The sequence below is a fragment of the Microcebus murinus genome, chromosome 15 (assembly GCF_040939455.1).
Source record: "Microcebus murinus isolate Inina chromosome 15, M.murinus_Inina_mat1.0, whole genome shotgun sequence".
Lineage (NCBI taxonomy): Eukaryota > Metazoa > Chordata > Mammalia > Primates > Cheirogaleidae > Microcebus > Microcebus murinus.
The window spans coordinates 9,230,550-9,256,209 of NC_134118.1; positions in this window are offsets into that span (position 1 = coordinate 9,230,550).

A 25,660-nucleotide genomic window follows, 5' to 3' on the forward strand; every position below is an offset into this window, starting at 1 on the left:
CAAATCATAGCCCTGTGATGCCACAGATCTGTTTCTGGTGACGATAGATTAGACTTGTTTTTTCTCAAGTTTCATAAAATTGCAATTATACCGCATTTTCCTGTATCTGTATTTTTGCTTTGTATTTCAAAATAATTATAGATTCACAGGAAATTGTAAAGACGAATTTGGTTTGCTAGTATTTTATCAAGGATTTTGCATCTATATTCATACGGGCTATTCATCTGCAGTTTTCTTTTTTTATTGTGTCCTTACTTGGCTTTGGTATCAAGGTGATGCTGGTTTCATAGAATGAGTTGGGGAGGATTCCCTCTTCTCAGCATTATGGAATAATTTTTGCAGTATGGGTACCAATTCTTCTTTGTAGGTCTGGTAGAATACAGCTGTGAATCCATATGGTCAGGGATTTTTGTGCTGTTATTGGAAGACTTTTTATTAGTGCTTCAATTTCACTGCTCATTATTGACCTGTTCGGGAGTTCTATTTCTTCCTGATTGAGTCTTGCGGGTGGTGGTGGTTGTGTGTTTCCAGGAATTTGTCCATTTTCTCTACACTTTCTAGTTTATATGAGATTTTTTCATAGTATTCACAGACATTTCTTTTTATTTCTGTGCTATCGGTTGTGATACCTCCTTTTTCATTTCTGATCAAGCTTATTTGGGTCCTTTCTTTTCTATTCTTGGTTAATCTAGCAAGAGGTCTATCAGTCTTATTTCTCTTTTTAAAAACCAACTTTTTGTTTCACTGACCATTTGTATTACCTTTTTTTATTTTCCATTTCATTTAGTTCTGCTCTGACCTTTGTTATTTGTTTTCTTCTGCTGGCTTTGGGTTTGGTTTGCTCATTCTTTTCTAGTTCCTTGAGATCTGATATTGAGTTGTTAATTTGTGCTCTTTCTGACTTTTGGATGTGGGCTTTTAAGGCTATGAATTTTCCCTTAAGGAATGCTTTTGCTGGACCCCATAGATTTTGATAATTTGTGTCCATTTTGTCATTCAATTCAAGTAATCTTTTGATTTCCATCTTAATTTCATTATTGACCCAATAATTGTTCACCAGAAGGTTGTTTAATTTCAATGACTGTATGTAGAATTGAGAGTTACTCTTAGAATTAATCTCTAATTTCAATCCATATGGTCTGAGAAGATACATGGTATGATTTCAATTTTTCAAAATTTGTTGAGACATGTTTTGTGGCCTAAGATATGATCACTCTTAGAGAAAGTCCCATGTGCTGATGAGAAGAATGTATATTCAGCAGTTTTTAAGTAGAATATTCTGTAAGTATCTGTTAGGTCTATTTGTTCTAGGGTCCCATTTCAGTCCATTAATTCTCTATTTATTTTCTGCTTTGATGATCTTTCCAGGTATGATAGTGGGGTGTTGAAGTCCCCAGCAATTATGATGTTGTTATTTATTTCCTTGCTTAGCTCTAGTAGAATTTGTTTTATGTATCTGGGAGCTCCTGTGTTAGGTGCATATATATTTAGGATTGTTATATCTTTTTGTTGAGTTGCTCCCTTTACCATTACATAGTGACCCTCTTTGTCTTTCTTTACCGTTGTTGATTTAAAGTCAATTTTGTCTGATATGAGAGTGGCTACACCTGTTCTCTTTCGGTTTCCATTTGCATGAGACATTTTCCCCACACTTTCACTTTGAGCCTCTTTGCATCCTTGTGATTTATATGTGGTTTATATCTGCTCCTAGAGGCAGCAGATACTTGGGTTGTATTTTTTCATCCATTCAGCCAGCCTATGTCTTTTGAATGGCTCATTCCAGCCATTCACATTAAGAGATACAACTGTTATGTGCAACACTGTTCTGTTTATCATCACGGGTAGTATCTTGTTGCTTTGTTTTTCTTGTGCTATAGTTTTATAGGACTTGTGAGCTTTGGCATTTTGGGGTAATTTTACACTGATGGCTATCTATTGTGTTGATTTTTATAGAATGCAATTTTGAGTATTTCCTGCAGAGCAGGTCTGGTCATGAACAAATTCCCTCAATGTTTGCTTTTTCTGGAAAAGACTTAATTTCTCCATCAGTTGTGAAACTTAGTATTATAGCATACAAAAATATAGATGAGCAGTTGTTCTGTTTAAGAAGATTGAAGATGGGGGCCCACTCCCTTCTGGCTTGTAAGGTTTCCACTGAGAAGTCTGCTGTCTGCTGTTAGCCTGAGGGGTTTTCCCTTGTGGGTCAGTCATTGCTTATGTCTAGCTGCTTATAGAATTTTCTCATTCATTTGACTTTGGCCAGGTTGATTCCTATGTGTCTTGGAGATATCCTATGTGCTGTGAATCTTTCCCTTGTTCAATGATCATCTTGTATCTGGATGTCTGGATCTCTGCCAATACTAAGCAAGCTTTCCTCAATAATTTCCTTGAATAGATTTTCCATGCTTTCTTTTTGTTGGTTTTCAACTTTCTCTTTAATTCCATTCATCTTGTTCGCCATCCATATTCTGAACTCTATTTTCTGCCATTTTGACAGTTTTCTTGTAGTTGCAGTTAACTGCTCTAGTTCCATTGTGATACCTTGAGGGTATCAATTGTTTTGATTTTTCATGTTGCCAGGGTTCTTTTGCTGGTTTCCTCTCACCCGAAACCTCTTTTCTCAACTCAGGGTTTGCATAGTATCTGTTGCTTGCTGGGAACTCTCCTCCTTGATTAGAGTAAGGGGAGGCCCCTAGATTGTGCTTCCCCCCTACTCTGGAATGTTGGCATGGCAGAGGAAGAGCGTGTGCACTAGAAGCCTGTAATGCAGCTGTTCTGATTTGTTCTATTCACCTGTGATTGTCTCTGCTCAAGCCTGTGCTGAATGCAGTTTGTGTTGGGTGTTGGGTTTTTTTACCAGATAGTTGTAGGATGTTGGGAGCTGGGCAAAACCCTCTTCATTGAAGCTGGAGTTATGGAAATTGCTCTACACAGGGTATGTCTCCAGAGGTGATGGCAGCAGCTGGGCGAGGCTATCTAGGCAGTTGTCAGGGGTTCCTAGGCTATGGGTGTTTGCTCAAACCAGATTGCAGTGTACTGGAAGCTGGAGGCTGGGGGTTCCCTGGCATGGCATGGGACTTTGGAGCAGTTCCTCTGGCCCTGCAGCAGTGGTGGAGACTCTGGGATGGGGTCTTGGCATCCAGGTGCAGTGCTGGAGTCCTGGAGACAATGTCTCGGGTCTGGTGAGAGCTCTGGAGGCACAGAGAGAGCGCCTCAGGCTCCAGTGTAAGAGCCTCAGAGCTGGAACTGGGAGGAGCCCAAAGCAGGGCCTCTGAGAAGGGCCTCTGAGCCAGAAGCAGGGCCATGCATGTGGCTGAGCTGATCCGACCTGGATGACAGGATCAGGGTTGAGCAGTAGGCAGGAGGCAGTTGGGGACCGGAGGGTGGAGTAGAGCTGAGCAAGTGGCAGGCTGTTCTGCAGCCTCAGCACTGCATAGATGCCAAGTCAGGTGGGCAGGGGTCAGTTCCTGGAACTGCAGAGTTCTCTCCACCCCACCCAGGACGTGAAGCAGTCACCCAAAGCCTCTTAGGTCAGAGCCTGCTGCGCCCCAGGCAATTTTCGTGCTCAGATCCCATTGCACTGTGGGGAGGGGTACTTGGTTTCCAGTCACAGGTACAGCTCAGGGAAGCCTCCACTCCCTCCCCACTGTGTGGACCTGGCACTGTGCACTGTGCGCCCGGGAGTTCGGTATGGCTTTAGCTGCTGCCCGATGTCCACCGTGACTGTTGTCTGCTGCAGTGACTCCGCACAGACTCCAAGCAGGTCCCGTCTGACCAGGTAGAGTCTGCGGTGGTGGAAGGAGCCATCTACAACTCGCACCATGCCAGCAGGTGAGTGCGGTGTGCCAGCACTGATTCTACCCTCCTATTCTTCGCCACGCATTCTCTGATCCTGTGATATATATGTATCGCCTGTCACCTTTTTCCCCCACACTGAGTGTCCCACATTGCCTGTCTGTGATTTCACAACGTTGTGTTGTAAACCAGAGGATCAAGGGGACTCGGACACCAGAATCCAATCAGCCAAATTAGTTTACTGATACCTGCACAGGGGCTGTCACCACTCCATGCAAGGAGGGAGAAGCAGCCCCAACAAAGCCTTTGCGGTTTTCTTATACCTTAGGGGCTGGCAGCTATGCAAACGAGCAATCACAGAAGCAGAATTTTGCGGTTAGTCGTTAATCAAGTGAATATGGAAAGGTACATTGAGGGACAAGGGACTTTTCCTGGAACAGGACCTCTCTATTCTTTTTTGGGAACAGGCCTCCTCAACTCCCTTCTCTCTCTTCTGGGAACTTCCTCTGGGAACTTTTACTAATAGTTAGAGCAAGAAGTTTCCGTAGTGTAGTGGTTATCACGTTCGCCTCACACTAATAGTTAGAGCAAGACTGACTCCATTTTAGATTTACGGGAGCCATCTTTAGTCTATCTACTTCGGTTGCCTCAGAGAAGAGTGATAGGGATAGCCATGCAGCTGCCTGCATTTTCTCTTCTTTCCTGGGGAGCCCCTTGCTGCGTCGAGTCCACCACTTTTTCGACTCCCCTACTTTTATTTAATGGATAAAATTATATATAGTAACATTTACAACCATGTGGGGAAGGCTGGCATTTAATTTTTAAAAAAATTTTTAACAAAAAAGGCATTTATCAAAGTTTGTTTTACAGGAATAATTAAAGCATATTTTTATCCATGTTTTTCTAATTATAGGTCATTAAAATGTTTTCTTCTTAAATAATTGGCCAAATAGTATTCTGACTCAATTTATTATTTTGTCCAGTAAATTTCTGTTATTCTTAAGAGCATATTGTGGAAATCACTTGAGGTTTAAAAATTCATAAAAAAAATTCCATTAAGAGCTAAGGATTTTGTGCTTCATTTTCTATATGAGGATATCGTTAGAAAAGCTATATAATTGAACAATAACTTATTAGATACATGTGGTCTTCTGCATTGTACAAAGTCCTTTCGCATATTTTCACAGTATATTTCTCAAGCAGTCTTGCATAAATGGGAATTATTTCTATTTGCAGATTAGGTAGCTAAAGTTAAATGAATAATTGACCCCTGTCGATCCCTACTTCAAAGGGGAATTTAATGGGCTTCAAAATGAACAAGTATTATTATTTATTATGCATAAAACAATAAACTGACTATTACAGTATACATGAGGATGAATGAAACCCATTTTCTAATTTCATGGAACTTGTACTCTAAAATGGGAGGCAGGGTGAAATAAATTGACAGAAAACTATATTAAAAAATCAAGCTCTTAGAGTTTTGGAGTTGAGCAAAATCTCATCTGCTTGAAAGGCTCATAAAAAGATATTATATTTGAAGTGGGCCTTTAAAAATAGGTCATATTGTTTTCCTTGATAAAGAAAAGAAAAGTACAGAAGATAATGTCCTTTTGTCCAAGTATAACATTTTGTCTCGTGGGGTGACTAACGGATGTGGATGAGTTCACCAGTGAGTTACACGTCAGAGACAAAGAAGTGGCTGCATTGAAATGCTCCAGTCTGACTCCGAGTTTGTACTCCAGGAAGCAGCTAAAGGAACAAGTCTGGCATGACGAGAGCCAGCGAGTATCAGACTGCAGCTCTAAATCCTCTGTCACTAGCCCCCTCAATGCAGTCCTTTTCACATACTCCTTGATAACTAATGCAAACATTCTAGATCCAAGTCCCCATATTCCAAATCCAGCTTCAGCCACAAATTGAGAGACACCAAGTAACATTCAGGAATACCTGGTCTTTCACCAGGCCCCATGGTTAGTTTTCTTTGGCAGTGGGTGTATCCCTAAAGAAAATGTATCACACACATGTAAACAGAGAATGCTAAGGTTTATACTGAAAACCTTTCTTCTGATTGGAGATTATATAAATTGCTTTAGTCTTCTTTGGAATATTCTATGCTTTTCAGCTTCAGAAGACAAAGGAATTCTAGAGAGTTGACTGCCTGCTCTGTCTTCATCTCTTAAAAATACATTTAAGGTCTCAGTTTCTTCCATTGAATGAATCACTATTTCCCACAAATTATGACACTAGTCAGTGGTTTCTAAATTCAGCTGGTTAGAAAAGGCGGTTGTGAATGAAGCCAAAGTCACAGGTTCCTTCTTCCATCAGGGGCCACTTAGCTTATCCCTGTTTCATCACTGACTTCTGAACTCACAATGTGGCTAGTCATTGCACAAAAGTCACAGGTGAACTTGATATAACAAACATGGCTGTGAACTGCACTCTACTGACTCTACTGCATCTGTAGACAGATAACACCAAGCTAGAAGTTGTACTCATGGGATTCAGCAATAATGCACCAATCACAGATTTAGTGTGAGAAATAACATCCTAAGCATCTCTAGCTGACTCTTGGCCAAGGGACCAACTGGAATCCTGGCCATTAAAGGATGGAGGTCATGATCACCCCTCCCTCCATCACCCTCCTTCCCTAGGGTTCCACAGAGCCAGCCTTTTCAGAAGACTGGCTCCACCCCGACTTCAGTCCACTCGGAATGCTGCTCCTCCCTTTCTGCAGTTCCGGCAACTGACCAGCATTTCTTCCTGAGGCCACTGACCATGAAGCAGTGCTGGCCAGTCTATGGAGGCTGCGCAGAGAGGGTTTTCATGTTCTCTGATTCACCTTTGGATGTGAGAGGGCCCCAAACCCCACCCTCAGACTATGCAGAGAAGACATAAAGGATTCACACTAAGATCATTCTCAACAGGGATCACCTCAGGGTCTATTCCCCTGTATTTGGAATAGTGATTGGCACGTAGTGACAACTAGGTAGATATTTATAGTAAATAAATTAAAGCTTGAATCTTCAATAGAAAGGACTTTATTCTGTTGAGTACCTGGCAGTTTAGCCATATGTTTGGGTTTCAAGTGCAGGAGAAGATTAATTGTCCAGCAAGGCCTATTCAGAGCTATAGGGACTTAAAGAGTAGGGATAAGGCAGAGAGTTATGGGGGCTGGGTGCTGAGTGGAAGAAAGGCCAACATAAGAACCCTCAGCATCAGGGTATATGAAGGGTGGCTCAGAAGAATATCGATGTCTCACGTGTCCTGTGCTACGTGACTATTTGCTAATGTTCTCCAGCTCAGCGATTCCTGTAAATCAAGAATGTGTACACACACAGTTGTGTCATGTGTGCTTGTTATTATATTTTATGAGAAGAAAAGAGAGTAGACAGACAGAGTTACAGCCAGAGTGAGAGAGACAGAATGAGAGCATCTTTGGCATACCTTTGAAAATAAGTGGGGCTTTATTTCATGTCTGGGTAGGTGTGCTAAATACAACTCCTTCAGGTGCATAGGTACATAATTTTACACGGAGATGTCCAAGCAGAAGAAAGCATGGGAATTCCTTGAGAAATCTTGGGCATAGGCTTTGGAATGGAGGCTTTGGATCAGTCTTAGCTTAGTATTGAAGAGTAAGGAAGCTCCTGATCTAGTCTCCAAGTGACAGTAGGAAGCCTCACACTGGAGGTCAGTTTTGTGTTCTGATAATCACAACTTCCTACCTTGCTCTAAGTTTTCATCTTCAAAGTCTGAACTTCTCCCTAGTTATAAATTGGGGAGGTTCCTCTACTCTCTCTGATTTCTGGTGGTTTAAACAGTATTCTGTGGGTCTGAATATCTGCTTACTTCTACCTGGACCAATAAAGCTATCTTAGGAAACATATTCCTTGATGGACTAAGTCACTGCCTGGTACATTCATCAGTGCAAATAATTCAGTAGTCTTGTCTCTCGTTGGAAGTCAGTCCTGAGAATTACTGACTTGGAGTGCACGCATCACGGTGCAGACCTCTTCATTACCTAGGATGCTGGTTTTGAGGGCTTTCTTCATGAAGCCTCCCAGGTTTTCATTAGCTCATGTGACTTGTTGCACTGTCCTTGTATTGGGACTCTTGGGGAGCTTTATTATCTATTCTATTACTTCACTGCATGGGCCAGGCACCTCCATAATGATGCTGAAAGAAGCTATGAGCATTGCCCTCCTGATCAGATCAGAGGGTGTTGTAAGCTGGGAGATGGCAGTTCTTGGTCTCCAAAGTGCCAGGGCTCTGCCAATTTGAACTGACTCTTAGTCACCCTCTTTCCTTTCTGGAGCATAAAGAACAAATATAAAGTTTAACTCTGCATCATTTAGATGGGTTTCCTGAAATTATCTATTCCCAGACCCTTCTGTTCAATACTCCCTCTCCCAGAAAAAGAACATGATATTTTAGCTGTTTTATTTATTTACTTATTTATTTTTTTGAGACAGGGTCTCACTCTGTCACCTGGGCTAGAGTGAGGTGGCATCATCATAGCTCACCACAACCTCAAACTCCAGGGCTTGAGCAATCCTCCTGCCTCAGTCTCCTGAGTAGCTGAGCCTTTGGGTGCACCACACCCAGCTATTTTTTCTGTTTTTTTGTAGAAACAGCTCTTGTTCTTGCTCAAGCTGGTCCCAAACTCCCGCCCTCAAGGAATCCTCCTGCCTTAGCCTCCCAAAGTGCTAGGGTTACAGGTGTGAGCCACCATGCTGGGCCAGCTGTTTTATTTTTAAGAAATTCTGTTACCATTATTGCAAAGTCATTTTGTTCTATTCCCACTTAACTTTGGAAAAGATCACAAATTCAAGGTATTATTTTCCACTGACATTAAGCTCTTTGCCTTCTGCCCTGCCCTCCTCTCTGCCTTTAGAAGCAGCTACAGGGCCCCCAGATACACCATGTAGTTAGTTCACGGTGATAGTTATGGTTTTCCTTCATAAGGGCACCTACTGATAAGATCAAAACTTCCCTTATTCTAGGCCACCCTTTTGCAATTCTCCCACCCCTGATACACTTGGATGCCTATGAACTTTGATGTAACAAGCCATTCAAATATTCTTTCTCCCCCACGCCCCTTTTCCCAATTTTCCACCTAGCGCTAATGCATTTTTATTTATTTATCTTAATAAATGTTAATGCTGCTGAGAGACACTCCTAATACCAGTGACCATGAGTCTCTGGGAGGCCAGGCGTTCCCTACCACAATTGCATTTTGATGCTTCAACAACACTATGTAGATACTTAGAGACTTCTCTCTTTGTCATTTTTTCTCATTTCGCTGAGCTCTGGCTATCAATCCCAAATCAGAACGTCTCAAACCTGCTTATTTTTTTAAATTACTTCTTTATTTTTAGCTTTTCCTGCATCTGCATATCTACATTATAAATAGATACAGAAGAAAGGAGATCTGAGTAAATTGGGACGTATCATGTTCCTGGATGGCGACACTAAATATTGTCAAGAAGTGAATTCTTCACAAATTTATGTATAAGTTTAATATCATTCAAAGTAAACTTTTTAAGAAATGATGTTTTCTGAGAACTTGAGAATCTAAGTTTATCTGGAAATATAAACAGTTAATAAGACTCAAGAGCTTGAGGAAAAAAAAGAGATATTAGACAAAAGACTTATTTTCATAGGAATTGTGAATTAAAATAAAATCTTAAGGCCCCCCTCCACCAGGTGACTGAGTGCACCCCCTCCCCGCTAAGGAGATACCCTAAAACTGAGTTGGAGGATAAGAGAGGGAGGTCAGACTTGCCTCATCATGGCCCCTTCCCTTCTTGTAGATAGCCTTTGTAACTCACTGACAGGCCTAATGCTATGCAAGACACACCTGCAGGTCCTCAATTCACACAACAAATATATGGCTGGTAGTTTGTCTCTGATTAACAGATTTCCCTATCTAAAAACATTCCAAGCCTTTAGACAAAACTTTATTTTTTAAACCAATTATAAGTCACCTGTAAGTCACCGTCCCACACCCTGCTTCGAGACGGCCCACCTTGTGGGGCCAAACCAACATATGCCTTCCATGTGTTGATTTATGACTTTACCTGTAACACCTGTCTCCCTGAAATGTATAAGACCATACTACCATGTTTCCCCAAAAATAAGACCTACCCATAAAATAAGCCCTAGCAGGATTTCTAAGCATTTGCCCAATATAAGCCCTACCCCGAAAATAAGACCTAGTGATGGGCATGTCTATACAGCGTATTTGCACAACCCATGCATTTCGTCGAGGAGCAGTAAAGAAGATGAGCAGCCCTTCTCATCTGCCCCATGAGATCTCTATTGCTCGACACAAGAGATTGGGGCCAATGGTTCTAAAGGAAATAGTGTCTCAAGAAATTCAGGATGGAATTTGGGGTTTGGAGAGTTATGATGATGTTGCAGAAGAAGATGACTTAACTATATTTGAATAAATGTATATTGTTGTACCGTACTTAAAAAAAATAACACATCCCCTGAAAATAAGCCCTAAGATGTCTTCTTGAGGAAAAATAAATATAAGACCCTGTCTTATTTTGGGGGAAACATGGTATAACCCAACCACAGCAGGTCCACTTGCTCAAGGCTTCTTGGGCATGGCTCTGGGCTGTGGTCCTCAATTTTGGCTCAGAATAAACCTCTTTAAATTATTTTAGAGTTTGGCTTCTTTTCCATTGACAGTATTAACATATTGCAAAAATTTCAAACAGTGTGTATGCAACAGAGACAGAGTAATAGAAGAGAATGGCTAACCAAGCCCTAATACAATATACAAAATACTGTGTACAATAATGTTAGTCACAAAAATCAAAAAAGAAGAACAAAAGGGACAATTGGTGATAAATTTGGAAAAATAAAACAAAATTCTTTTCTCAAGTCCTATCTTACAATAACATAAGATTTATGTGGAATAAAGAGATAATTATACAATGTAAACTATAAAAAAAAGCTAGGGGAAACACAAGCAAATGATAAGGAGATTCTTCCTAAAAAACAAAAAGTAGAAAATTCACAATGAAGAGGAGAGATCAGGCCCCAAAATAATTAAGTTAAAATTTCCATATAAAATTTGACAAACAAAATTGAATTTCAAATTTAGGAATTTGATTGAAAAAAATTGGTAAAATGTTAATTGTCTCAACATATAATAAGTTAATATAAATAAGATCCTAATAATTTAATTAGAGTACAATGGCTAAGAATTTAAAGAGAAAACTTATAATAAAAATACAATAAAACTGAATTCTTCTTGCAACCTGGCAGTCAAATGAATGCAAAATAATTAACAAGATATATCTTCTTCAAAGTGTGAAAATATTTACAATGTATAGATTGGTGATGGTGATATGGGTTCTGTGTTAGTTTCCTTCTGCCTCTGTAACAAATTATCCAAATTTAGTGGCTTAAAACAACAGAAATTTATTCTCTCATAATTCGTGATGACAGAAGTCTGAATCAGTTTCACTGGGCTGAAATCACTTTGTCGGCAGGGGTCACGGTCTCTCCTGGGGTCTAGTGGAGAACCCCTCTTTGTCTCTTCTCCTCCTTTCCTCAACTGCAGACATTGTTTGGCTTGTGGCTGCCTCACTCAGTCTCTGTCTCCATGGTCGCATTGCTCTCTCCTTTTCTGTCTGAAGTCAAATCTCCCTCCACCTCCCTTTTATAAAGATGCATGTGATTATTTTTATGGCCCACAAGGATAATGTAGGATAATCTTGCCATCTCAAGATTGTTGACTTCATTACATCTGGAAAGACCATTTTGCCATGTAAGGTAACATTGACAGAGTCCTCGGATTAGTATGTGGATATCTTTGCGGGGAGGAGGCATTTTTCCTATCACAGGCTCATGGTCAGCTTATCCTACCATGGGCTCACTCACACTCTGCCAGTGGGAATGTAGACAGAGAGACAACCTCGGGAACAAGTTGGCAATATGCATCACAAACCTGAAATGACCACGGACTATGTTTCCACTACAAAGGTCATAGTAAGTCATTGATGGGAAATTATGTTTATTAAAAATTAATCAAGATTATTTATAAAATGGACAATCAAAACACTTAACAATGAATAAAAGTATCTATTAAACTATTATTTAAAATGTTTTGAAAATATATAACCATATAAAGTTCATGAGAAACCATTAAAAGAAAAAAGAGTGAAATATGTATTTCCATCTGAATAAATATATTTTACACAGTTATTATAATTTATTTTATGCCATTTTTATATTATTAATATGTACACATATATACAGATTGTCCAAAAAGTCTTTATGCAATGTTAAGCTTTAATAACTTCAGAAGTATAGATGCTACAAATGTTTTAAAATTTTTGAGTGATTAAATTTCTTTGACTTTTTTTTAAGTTTTGTGAATTCTGAATAACACATTTGTCGTTTTTGTTAGGCAAGCAGTCTTTGTATTTTTCCAGGAGTTGTCCATTTCATTTAAATTATAATTTTTGTTATAAAAATTTTCATAATATCTTATTTTTTTACAAATGTTTAACTTTAGAATAGTTTCAGATTTACAGAAAAATTGTGAAGACTGTACAGAGAGTCCCAACATATCCCTACACCCGGTATCCCCTATTATAAACATCTTAAACTAGTGTGGTGTATTTGTCACAACTGATGAAGCAATACTGACACATTATCATTAACTAGGGTTCATAATTTATTTAGGTTTCCTTAGTTTTTACCTAACGTCCTTTTCCTGCTCCAGGATCCCATCCACACATCTCAGTGAAGTGGTGCTTGTCAGTGCTCTCCAGTATAAAGTTACTAGTAACTTCCATACCTCTCTCTTTGGAAGAGGTCACCATGGACATCCCATATTTAAGGGATGGGAAGTTATACTCCACTTTCTTGAGGGGTGAGTATCTACCCAAGTTATTTGAAGTTGTTTTGCATTGTAGAGAGATATTTATTTTTTACTTTGGGTTATAATCCGATGATATGTTATTCATTTTGTTCCTGACAGCTTTTCATCTTTGTACAGTGGGAGCACTTTCAGATGGTTCTCTTTTTTCTCTGACATACCCCCCACCCTGGCGCCATCATTGGTTTTTCTGAGTGCTTGCTTACTTTCGGGCATTACAAGATACTTCCAGCTTATGTCATAAATTTCTTATCCCCATCTTAGAGTTAGTCATTTCTGCACTGACCCCTGTTTTTTTTTTTTTTTCTTACTGGAGAATGGTATTAGATGTCAAGATCTGGACATTGGGTATGCTCCTTACGACTAGGGTAAATAATATATTTTTAATTTTTATTTTTATTCTCCAATTAGCATTAGCTCTCTTCAATTAGAGGGACTGAAAAATTATATTTAAATATATCATTTTATATTCACTGAATTAGTAAATGTAAAAGAAATTTAAATAATCATACTTTTAAATAATGCTTCTGTTAATTTGTAGCATTTATACATGTGAAAATATTAAAATTTAAAATTGCAGTGTCTTTTGAAACACCTTATCTATATAAATATTTAAATAATAATGATACTTTATTGTCTTTTTCGTATTTTTCAAATTTTCTATAATATGTAGATATTCTAAAATTCTTGTGTTTCATTTAAAGTGAAAATGAAAAGTTCAGAAAATTTCTGAGAATTATGAAAAATAATTATAATACCACTCAATAAATATCCATTGAACCTTTTCTAAAAGAAATATATTGTTACATTAACAACAGATGTTATGGTAAAATTAGTATGCCTAAATTATAATGCTCCTGCATGCAACTTACAATTTAGTAGGTAAAACACATTTACTCAGCTAACTATAAAAAATAAAAATGATGTGATAAATATTAGTCAAAAAGAAGAAAAATGTAAAGCTTAATTCTAATGTTCAAGATGATATAACTAATTCTGGCCACAACCTCAAAGAATTTCCTGGGAAAGATGGCATTTATTCTGTCTGTAAGGGCAGAGTAAGATTTTGACAGCCAGGGTGAGGGCATTTTAAGAGTATAAACAGAAATAATGAAGTAAAAAGGTCAGAGACAGAAAGATGTCCATTTTGACAAAGACACAGGATGAATGAAAAATGTTTTTTAGAAGTTCAGAGTTTAAAAGGTACATTGGTGAAGGATCCTATTAAAGAATTTACTTTTTTATTCCCTGTTTATTCAACAGTAATAGGAAAGAGGGGTGGATCTGAAATGTTAGTAATAGCTCAGCAATAGTTACTGAGCAGTATTTGCTTGCACACCACGCTAACATTTGTGTTTGTGTGTTTCTTTATTTTTCAATGCATGAGCTCATTTAATCTTTATGACTTATGAGATAGGTACTATTGTCATTCCTGGTTTTCAAAAGATGAAACAGAGGCATGGAGAAGTTGAATAGTCCCATTGATCAGGGGAGGTCCAATTGAAAGGGTACAAGGTGAATAGTATCATTTTTCTGGATAAAGTACAATACTTTGAATCCTCATATTCCAGATATGAGGAAGGGCAATGAGTGAAAAATCTGACTTTCCAATTAACAACATTTTAACCTTAGCAGAAAGGTTATATGTCACTTTTAAGGCTGTTTTTTTTTTTTTTGAATAATGATAGTTTCACACATTAAATAAATGGTAGTAAGAAGTAATATTTTTGATGCTTGAGTTTCAGACAAAAACACATTTGCTAATTTACCCTACACAATACTTTCTAGAATGAAATATTATATGAAACAAATATGAATTGTCCACCATGTTTAGACAAACCGAGAAGTTTTGCTTGCAAATGTACCCTGAGAGAGAGAAGTAGAGCTCACATCTTAGAGTCTACAGTATATTGTATGTGTGCACTATTTCCACCACTTTCAGAGTGTTCCCTTCTTCATCCTTCATTTTGCCTTAAGCATTTTTTATGCTCTTTCTTTTCAAGTGCAGTTTTAGTGCAAAATAACGAGGAGCCCCCCAAAACCTGAGAAATTGATAAAGAATGCTGAAAGATGAAATAAAAAGAGTATCACAAGCTTTCATTATATTATACATACAAACTTTACTTGCTTTCAAATTGTTTTGATTGATTATATAATGTATTTTGATTGTTCAGTTGATATATTTTTCTATGTGAAAATTATTTGGGGTATAAAGTTAGGATGAATTGCATCATAATTTTTCTTATTAAAATACTAAATAAAAAAAATATTTGTTTTTTATTTACTCACTTTGCACTTGGTGACAGGGTTTTTGGGTACAAATAAAAGTCCTTAGGCAGGGATGGATGCACATTATCTTTATTTCTTTTAAAGACTCCCATGGCGGGTTTACAAGGAACAAAATTTAACCTTTCTTGTCCAACATCAAGGGCTATTTCTCCTCCTCTGCATGGGTGTTGATAAGCTTATATGCAAAGTGTGGGAGTAGAGAGAGAGAGGTGAGGAGGCTTAATCAGCTTCAATGCAAAGCCATTGAGTCAGGATCTATCTATTTATTGATGTAGACACTCAAGGTCTATGCTGGTTCTGAATTTGGTTGTTGCCCTCAGTGGTGGACCTTTGTTCAGGGCACCACACACTGCACTCTGCATAGTGCCCTTCTGGAAGGTCCCCTGGGCAAGAGTGGAGCTGACTCAGCTCTCACCTGCTCCCTGGAAATGGTAGTCGCAGAGATGCCAGTCATACTCTTCACAATCACCAGTGAGGATCGTTCATACCACGTCCTTGCATGTATGTCCCTTCACACAGGCTGTGAGAAGCTGTGAAGGTCCACTGACTTGCCCACTGGCGGGCCTGCAGCCCATGGTACTTGCACAGTACGCTGAAGCAGCAGGAGACTCAGGAGTCTCCATCCTTGCACCTGTATATGCCACATTCTCATCCTACCACCCTGACCCAAGAGGGCTCGAAGCCTGCTGTCCTTCCCACTGAGGCTGGCCGGCTCCCCAGGGACACTCCAGGAGGTGAGACAGGCTCCTGTCTGTGCTGGACTATAAGCTCCCTGAGGGCAGAAGCTCTGTCTACTTTTGCTCACCTGGACATCTCCAAAGTAGGGATTCAGTAAAAAATAAATTGAAATTTTAAAAAATCTCTTTACTAATCTATAATCATTAATCACTGGACATCTAGGATTTGGTTTCTAATACAGGAACAATGGGAAAGTCAAATATGGGAAAGACCCCATGTTGACTTCCCTCTTGCTGTCCTCTCCACAAGTACTTGCCTTCCACTTCCCTTCTATGAGGCTTCTTTCCTAATGTGAGTGCATGAGAAGAGATATTGGTTCAACTTCTTCAAATTCTCTTTAAAATTTTTTTAATCTTATACCTGGATATTATCTTTAGAACTTAGAAGTTGAAAATTCAACATCCATCTTTATTCTCAAGTTCTGCTCTAATCACATTCCTCAGCATGAATTATGTCTTCTCATTATACCTCGGCTGTGGGATGTGAGGGGGGAGAGGACTGGGGGTAGCAGTAAAAACATACTGATAATATCCCGATTTCATGAATGGTGATTCTAAGGCTCAGAAAGATCTAGTGACTAATCAAAAGCCATACTGCTTATAACTGTTGAGACAACTTCTAACACTTCTGTTGGTTTCAAACCCCCCACAATATATACTGTTCCTATACTATTATAGGATTCCCCGACTCCTTCACTTCCTAAACATGATCAAATTTCACCTCAAATATGCTGGACACATTTCTCTGATCTTACCCAATCATTTTCAACCAGAGATGGTTTTGCTCTCCAGGGCACACTGGTAACGTCTGCAGAGTTCGATTGTCCACATGGGGGGAGGGAAAGGGGGTAGGGGCACATGACTAGTATCTACTAGTGTCAGCACAGGCCGGGGATGCTTCTAAGCATACTCTGATGCACAGGACAGCCCCACAGCAAAGAATTGCACTGCCTCAAATGCTAAATTGTGCTACAGCTTAGAAACCCTGGTCTAAACCATGCCAGATCCCCATGTTCTGTGCTGGGAGAGCTCCAGAGACTGTCCTGTCATAGTGCTTATTGACATTTGTAATTCTACATTTATTATTATAAATATAATTACATGTCTAAAATTTTCTTGGTACCTCACCATTCCCATCAAAGAGGGACATTGGTAGAGCGACCATACCATTTAGCATCCAAAACCAGGACAGCTGTAAGAAGGTGTTACTCATAAATATACCAGGATAAAGATGTAGATGGGCTATCTCATCTGAGTCATGGAGATTGTCAAGTTAGCAGATCAGGAGAGTATAGGATTGAAAGCCTGATGACCGTGGATTAGGATTAAATACAAGCTGAAGGAAGGAAACAATAAATAGAATCTGCTCAAGTTTCATGTTAAAAGAAATGAGATGGATAAAGTAAGCTTAAAAGAAAAATAGTAACATGGATAGGTAAACACATGGGAAGAGAAAACTCCTTATCCAGTAGTGAGAAAGTTTCCATTAGAAAGGGAAACACTGTGGATGTGTACAAAAGTGGAGGAAGCAATGTCCTCCAAAATATGGGAGATGGAGGAGAGATCAGGCTCCCATCGGGGCTGTCTTCAGAGACAGATAGAGACTGAAGAGGAATAGAAGAGTCAGTTTCTGCCAAACCTTTATTTTTACACTAAAGTAGGAGGCAACAGTGTCTGGAACGAGTAAAGGAGATTTAGTGAACCAGACTATATTTTAAAAAGCTCCAGTAGGAAATATTCAAGAGGAGATAAACAGATGTGAATGATAGGATGGCCAAAAAAGCTGGCAGTTGCCTACATTTAGGAGCTTGGAATTGTGGGGGAAACCAATGAGCTGAGTAATGAGTTTTCTTCTTGATAGTCAGTGGTTGTCTGACTGAGCCAATACCTTTAAACCACTCACTTCTGAACATCCCACAGGCAGGCAACCAAAAGGATAAGAATGACCAAAAGAATAATGTTCTGGTATATTCTACCTGCATCCCAGCATCTATCCATAGCTCATTCATCTGGTTACCTTTCACACCCAGCCTCCATACCCATTCTTAGTATTTACAACTCTTTCCAAAATTCTCAGCTGCCAACCACTAGCTTCCTTCCCTAGGCAAATTTTTTGAAATTGTTATGGGTACATAATAATTGTGTATTTTTATAGGGTACATGTGATGTTTTGACACAGGCATACTATGTGAATTAATCAAATCAGAGTAATTTGGGGTATCCATCACCTCAAGCATTTATCATTTCTTTGTGTTAGACACATTCCAAGTCCACTCTTTTAGTTATTTTAAAGTATGCCCTAACTTATTGTTAATTATAGTTAATTTCATGTGCTATCAAATGTTGTCCATTCTATCTATCTAACTATATTTTGGTACCCATTAACCATCCCCATGTTCCTCCCTCCCACTACCCTACTCAGCTTCTGTTAACCTTTATTCTACTCTCTTGCCACCATGAGATCAATTGTTTTTAATATTAAAATTTAGCTCAGACATGTGACTGAGAACACTTGAGATTTATATTTCTGTGCTTGGCTTATTTCACATAATGTCATCTTCTCCATTTCTATCCATGCTATTGCCAATAGCATAATTTCATTCTTTCTATGGCTATATAATATTCCACTGTGTATATGTACCACAATTTCTTTGTCCATTCATTCATTGATGGACACTTAGGTTGATTCCAAATCTTGGCTATTGTGAATAGTGCTGCAGTAAACATGGGAGTGCATATTTCTTTAGCCTGAAGCAAATTTAAAGAAATTCAGAGGACAGAGTGAACATGGACATACTTGATCACGTTAACCAGATTAGACATTAGATAGGGAACAAAATAGAATTACCTATAAACCAGGGTAGTGGTATAATTAAGAGAGTTGGAAGGAATGACAGAGAAAGCTTCAGTAAATGTGAGGAAGTAGAAAAGTTAGAAGGCAATTCAGGGTCAGAGGTGGGAGATTGTATGGATAGAATGGAAATCTTTTCACACAATGACAAAAATCCAAGGTGTCCTCATTGGTATGGGTTGGTGGAGTTGAGAAAAGGTTAAGGCTTTATTGTGTAAAATTGTGTTTCCAAAGGATTCTAAAACTAAGGTATTAGATAGTCAACAAAGATTGAGAGAATTTTATGAGTTTGTCACATGTAGAATTTTTATACACCCTTTGGAACAGTCATTAAAAAAACTCATATATATATGTATATGTACATATATACATATATATGTACATATATATATATATATTAGGGACAGGGAAGAGGGAGAGAGGACGGCAGAGGAAACTGGGGGAAAGATGGGGGAAAAGAATGAGAGAGAAAGATAGAGAGCAAGAGCAAAGAACAATCATATCATCCTTCTGGTAAATTTTTTAACCTCTTCCTCTGTTGCTGATTGCCTTAGTATATGCCATATATCAAAATCTATGTAAAAAATCCCAGCCAAATTTGCAAAACTGATAATTTTGTAATCCATTCGTCTAGTGATAAAGAACACCGTAAAGGAAGAAATTGGCAAACCCAAAGAAGACCAATGAAAGTTTAGCTTGTCTGTCCAGTAGAGGTGCAATTCTTAAAAATGTAATAGGTTTTTAGAGGCAGTCCCGCACTGTTGATAGACGACAAATATTTTAGGTCTTCTTCTTAGATAAAGAAATAAAGAGCACAGAAAAGCCAATGGCTTTGTTTAAGTGAGAATAGTAGCTCAAGAATCTCTGTTCTCTTGTCTCTAACAAGAACAGGAATTCATCCTATGAAATCTGGAGCTAGTCTTTGTTCCAGGTTTGTAGCGAAAACCCATCCCTCTCTCTCCACCCATCACTGCTGCCCTTAGGGCTGTCTGTGGATCCCTAATCACCAAGTAAAGACTAAGGCCAAAGGACAGACAAACTGACTATTGTTGCTGGCAAGTGGAAATACAGGAGGTGGGTTGGTAGTTGTGTTCCTTTTTGCTTTATTTCTTCCTTTTTCTTTTATTTTAAATATATTTTTTTCTTGGTGCTTAATATTCTTAAACTTCTGTCCCACAGAAACCGAATTCAGATTATCAATGCAGCATAAACATATGACTACATTTAAAGAGGGCTCATTTCCCAGTTTCTCTATCTAGCCAAGTGAACGGAGGACTCCAGAAACCTTGTGGGTGTGCACGGAAACTCTGTTCTTTCATCTGTAAATGCCTGAAACATGCCCAAACGAGCTGGAGTGTGGAACTTGAACCTATAAGGATCTCCCAGGTACCATAGCAACACATCACAATGGCTTCTGCACAATATATCATGTGTATGAGAACATCAGGGTGAGACTCCTTTACGTGCAGATGGTTGATAAGATCAACTCCAGTGCTCTGATCACTACACTATTATGGACTTTCATGTCTACACAGCTGCCCTATCAACATAAATGCCTTTATGACTCTGTGGTAAATATGCAATTACTTTGATGGAAATGATTTGCAGAAGTTAGAAACATGGGAAATTAAGCAGGTCTGAAATCATACCATAAATCCAAACCTTTGTTGCAATACTGTCTTCTTCCTGTATATCTTTTGAAATAACACTGATTTCTAATGGCTGACTACTACAGTAATAGATATTTATTTAGAGAAATAGAAAATGATCAAAACTTAGGATGAAAACATTAAAAATCACACCTAATTGCATCATGAAAATATAAATTTAAACCAAGTTTACACAATCTGTTAAAAGATTGTATATATTATTTTCTTAGTTAACTTTTTATCAGCATTTTCCTTACTATCCTGTTTAATAAATGACAATTTAATCACATACTGTAGTTGGGCATTTAGGCTATTTCTAATTTCTCTGTATTATAAATGAAGTTGTACTGAAATGCTTGTCTATATTTTAACATATATTTGACATAGTCTAGAATTGCAACTAGCGAATCAAATGATGTAAATACTTTTTAAGTTTCAAAATAAATTCCTTCCAGAAAGTTAAGCATACAAGAATTTATATTTCCTTTCAATCCCATGGCACTGGTTGCTATCATATTTTATAAGACTCTATATTTGATATGATAGAAAAAGAGAAAATTCTCCTAATTATATTGATTTATAGACATTTTACTACTAAATATTGAATTATTCATGTTTATTGTACATTTGCTTGTATTATTCATAAATTGTGTGTGTTCTTTGCTCACTATAATTAGAGTTGGTCTATACATTTTATTTTGCACATATGCTTTGCTTTTTATGACTTGATAATACTCTTCACTTTTTGGATTTCTTCACAATTTTATTTATGCATTTAATATATTTGCAAATCTGTTACCACTAAATATATATAACCAAATATATTGAAAAATTGTTTTGAACTTCTCCACTTACTTTTATGATCTTTATGTGAGATTAACTGAAAATATCCAAAATTTTCTTCTAGGTGTTCTATTATCTCAAAATTTTTTATTTTTTTTTATTTTGGCATAGTATCTCAAAATTTTTGTATAGTTTTACGATCCATCTGGAAAGTACCATGATGCTTTGTGTTATTATATATTGCTCATGTGGCCTCAGCCAGAATGAATTTGTACCTTATATAATAAACCAACATTAAGCAAAATCGATTTCCTTGATAAGAAAAAAAATTAGGATTTTAACTCTAGTACTGACAAATAAAATGTTTAAAAGTATAAAATTCATATATGAGAAAATGTAGCTATATGAATTAATTAAAAATGAGTATAGTGAATAGGAGATGATGTTGTTAATGGAAAACATTTACATTGGAGAAATACCTATTTCTTTTTTGTTTTAATAATAATAATTATGGTATTTAGGCATTATCTATTACTTTATCAGTTTCTGACTTGTCTGAATTTTTACTGCTGCTTCAGGGTTCAAGTCCATTCACATTGAGAATATGTGCTGTACACACAGGGAAAGAAGAAGCAGTCTGCCCTTAATTTATTTTTACCAGTTTATTGTGAGAGGCACTTTCCAGGCCTATTGAATTTTAAACTTAATATTTAAAATTTTAATCATATGTTATCAATGGGCATTTAGGTTGTTTCAAAATTCCATGTATTATAAATAAGATTTTACTGATTTTTTTACTCACCCAGAAGTGAATTACCAACTTTACAGAATAATCCAAAGAATTTTTTAATTCTTGTTTGCCATGTTACAATATGTTTGACATTTATGAAGAAGTGTCTCTTAAATGGAATATGTGATAATTTAGGTTTATTGTGGGTGGCATAGTACAAAATTTTTTTTGTTTTGTTTTTTGTTTACATTAAGGTAACTTATATTTTCTTGACTAATTAAGGATATTCACACATTAGATTTGCATAAATCATAGTATTTCTTCATTTAATATTATTTACTATTATACTGAAGTCACAAATTGATATACCATTTTCAAATGAGTTTTGAAGAATGTGTTATTATTGGTGATTTTCCCCATTTATGCATATTCTTCCAACATTATTTTTAGTAGCTTCAACTGCTTTTCAAGAATACCCAGCCATATCAATATTTTGGCTTTGTCTAGTTTGAATTTGTCAAATGGATTTTATCCAACATAAACTCTCATTTACATGTGAGAAATAAAATAATAAAAGAAAAAGGCAATCACTATTAAAAAATCCTAAGCACCACAATTGACTTTCTTTTGTGTGTGAATTGGATGTAAAAGTGACTCTCATTAATCAATATTAATTATTTCTGCAAAGGAAGATGTAAATCAATGTCAAGAATGTGCAGGAGATTTCACAGATAATCAAGAATCTGTTTGCATTTGCACGCACTGTAACAAGAACTACCTAAGAAATGCACCATTTGTTTGAAAAGGTGGGAAAACAAGGACCTTTGAAAAATCTCTACATTATATCATTTTTGCAAACAAAGAAAGAAAGCAAAGTGCTAAGAAGTTACTTGTAAAAATATTACTATGTGAAAAGAAAAGTAAGAGCATATATATATATATATATATATATATATATATATATAGCAATTTTCTATGCAGAAATGAATGATCAACTCTGCAGAATAATCTAGAAAAAAATCTTAATTCCTTAATTCCTTTGTGTTAGGTTTTTGCTTTGCCATGTATGAAAAAACTGACCTAGAAGGACCTGAGCCATCAAATGTCCTAGACATAGACTGGCTGGAAACACACCTTATGCCAGAAAGTACAAGTTCAACATGTGGCAATAAGGGGTCCACATTTTACAGAAAACACTTCCTCGCTCTGTCTCCTTTTCCTTCCCCTTCTACTTTTAGTAACACTACTTCAGAAAAAGACAAACTCTCTGTGCCCAATTAAATCAGAATTTTTAAAATAAGCAAAATCCTGGTGTGTTCTACATAGCATTAAAAAGTAAATTTCCAAAAAAATCAAGACATTACAGTTAAAGTTGATGAAGTCATACATCAAAAGTTTGAGATTTGCAATGGAAATATGTCAATATTCACATGAGGACTTTAGCTGTATTACCACTTGACAATTCTTACTTAAAATTTGAAACTTTAAAATGCTTTTGAAATAACTTTAAAATATCTATTTAAAGTTCTTGGTTTAAATAGGTATTTAAGTTCTTGGTTGTCCACATTAATAGCTATCATAGACTCCATTATTGAAAAGATGGTATGAACTATATTGTAAAATAAACTGTTTTCCCTATAGCAGGAAAAAGAAAAATTAAACAGTTCTTTTCCTAATTCCACATGGCAGTCTTTCCTTCATTTATCATTTGTATATATATTATTCTTGAAGACAATATTGTGGTAATTATGTTCTATTCCCCATTTTCTCCTAATCTTATAGGAAACAAAAGGTCAGTATCCTTTTGTAGAATCTCTTATTCCATTCTTTTGTTCCATTTAACTTATAGTAAGGAGCCTTTTTAGAAACTTTTTAGCAGATGAAAAAAGGTTGTTTTAAAGCCATAACCAAAATTAAATATGTCACATATATTTTTTCTCCTTGCTGTAATTATATTGCTTAAACTTATTACATTACAATAATGTTATGAATTTACATTGCTCAGTTTTTCCTCTTTAAAATCTCTTTTCCTGGGCTGTAATGGGGTGAATTTTTCAACTCTGAGTTGTCAGTACTTTTTTTTCCCATGAGTTTAATCAAAATACTTGACTGGGTAGTGAGAAGGGAGTGAGAGTGATGCTGAATTAATTAGATTTTAAGTCCAGAAAATATAGTATTTAGAAGTGTTTGTATTACATAGAGTCTTCATAAATGTTCAATATTAAAAAGAAATTAACAAGTCAGGTAAAATAGAAACAAAGCAGTAGTTATCCATACAATTCTTTTCCATATCCATTTCCTGTAATATATACAAACTATGATTTGGTTTGTAAGACTCCCATGTATCTGCAAAACCATGTTGGCCCACAGACATTCTGCTAGGAGCGGGAGACCCAAGGCTTGATTCAGTTGTTTGCCAGAGGAAACTGTGTCACAGGAAACCCTTAAGGCACCTTTAAAACTTTTATATGCTTAATAATTTTTTAACAAGTAGAAATCAAATCATTTTCATAGCACCTTCCCACCGATCAGGTATTTTAACCCCTAATAGATGCTCCCTCAGCTGTACAGCAACCCTCTGAGGGGTGACTGTTCTCCCCATTTCGGGATAAGGATATGGGACTTTCCTCTCTAAGAGATTATCTAGAAGGGTAAAGACTTGGACCCAACTGATTTCTGAACCCATCCCAGAAATCCTATCAGAGGTAGGCCAAGAAATGGCTGTAACTTTTTCTTCAAAATTGTTAAGGTTGCTCATTTGTTATCACCCTTGTACTTAAGGACAGAATTTATTCCATTTCTGAATTCAAACCAATAGCTTTTGCCATTTATGAAGAGAGTTCCTCACCTATAGATGATACATTTTGAACTTGCGCTCTTCTCTGAGTCGTTTTCTGTGAACCTATGTCAGCCTGGCCATATTGAGAAAAATCATACATTCCAAATGTTTTAACTCAAAAGAATGATGTTTACAAGGCAATGAACATATAAATAATAAGTCAGTAAGGAGGTAGGTAGGTAGGTAGATAGGTAAATAGATAAAAGCAGACTTTGATTTCTGAGAAGATACAAATGTATGCTTCAAATAACTGAGATAACAAAATATATATATATAAATTTTGAAATGTGATACCAATTGCTATTTCAGAACAACTAATTAATGATTAATAAATAGGCAGATTACATTTTTTTCAATTTGCAATATTGGAAGATATTTCTGGGAACCACACTTAATTTTAGTCTAAACTTTTTCAGACTACATAATAAGCGGGAAGTAGACCAGTGGTTCTCACGAAGGGTGATTTTGCCCCCCAGGGGTATTTGGCAATGTCTGGAGACACTTTTTGCAGTCACCACTGGTTAAGGGACACTACTGGTATCCGGTGTGTAGATGCCAGGGATGCTGCTAAGCATGCTACAATTCACAAGAATTTTCTAGCCCAAAATGTCAATAGTGTTGAAAAATCTTGCACTAGATAAAGCATTTGGAATGTCAGAAGCATACAGAGGAAAGACCAGTCAGAAGAAAACACTCAACAAGTGTGTGAGAGCAAAGACACTAAGGGTACGTGTATGTGAATACAGTTGGCGGCAAAATGGAAAAGCCAAAGATACAACTGAATGTTTGTGTCATCACAACCTCCTTCTTTCTTCACTGAGAGAATCACCTTCATGTTTCTCTGAACTCACATGAGCCCCCAGAAGAAAGGCATTTGCACTCATCTCCCTTGTGACGGATTCTTCCCACAATATTTACCAACTATCAATTTTTTCTTGCACTTGTGTATTTAAAAGATAGCAGGACAATTATTACATTTGCCCCCATCACTCTCTATTTCCAAGACACTTGCTCTTCTACCGCATTGCAATCACCACCTACGTTCTGCCACTCACAGATGGTTTACCCAACACACTTTTTCCTTA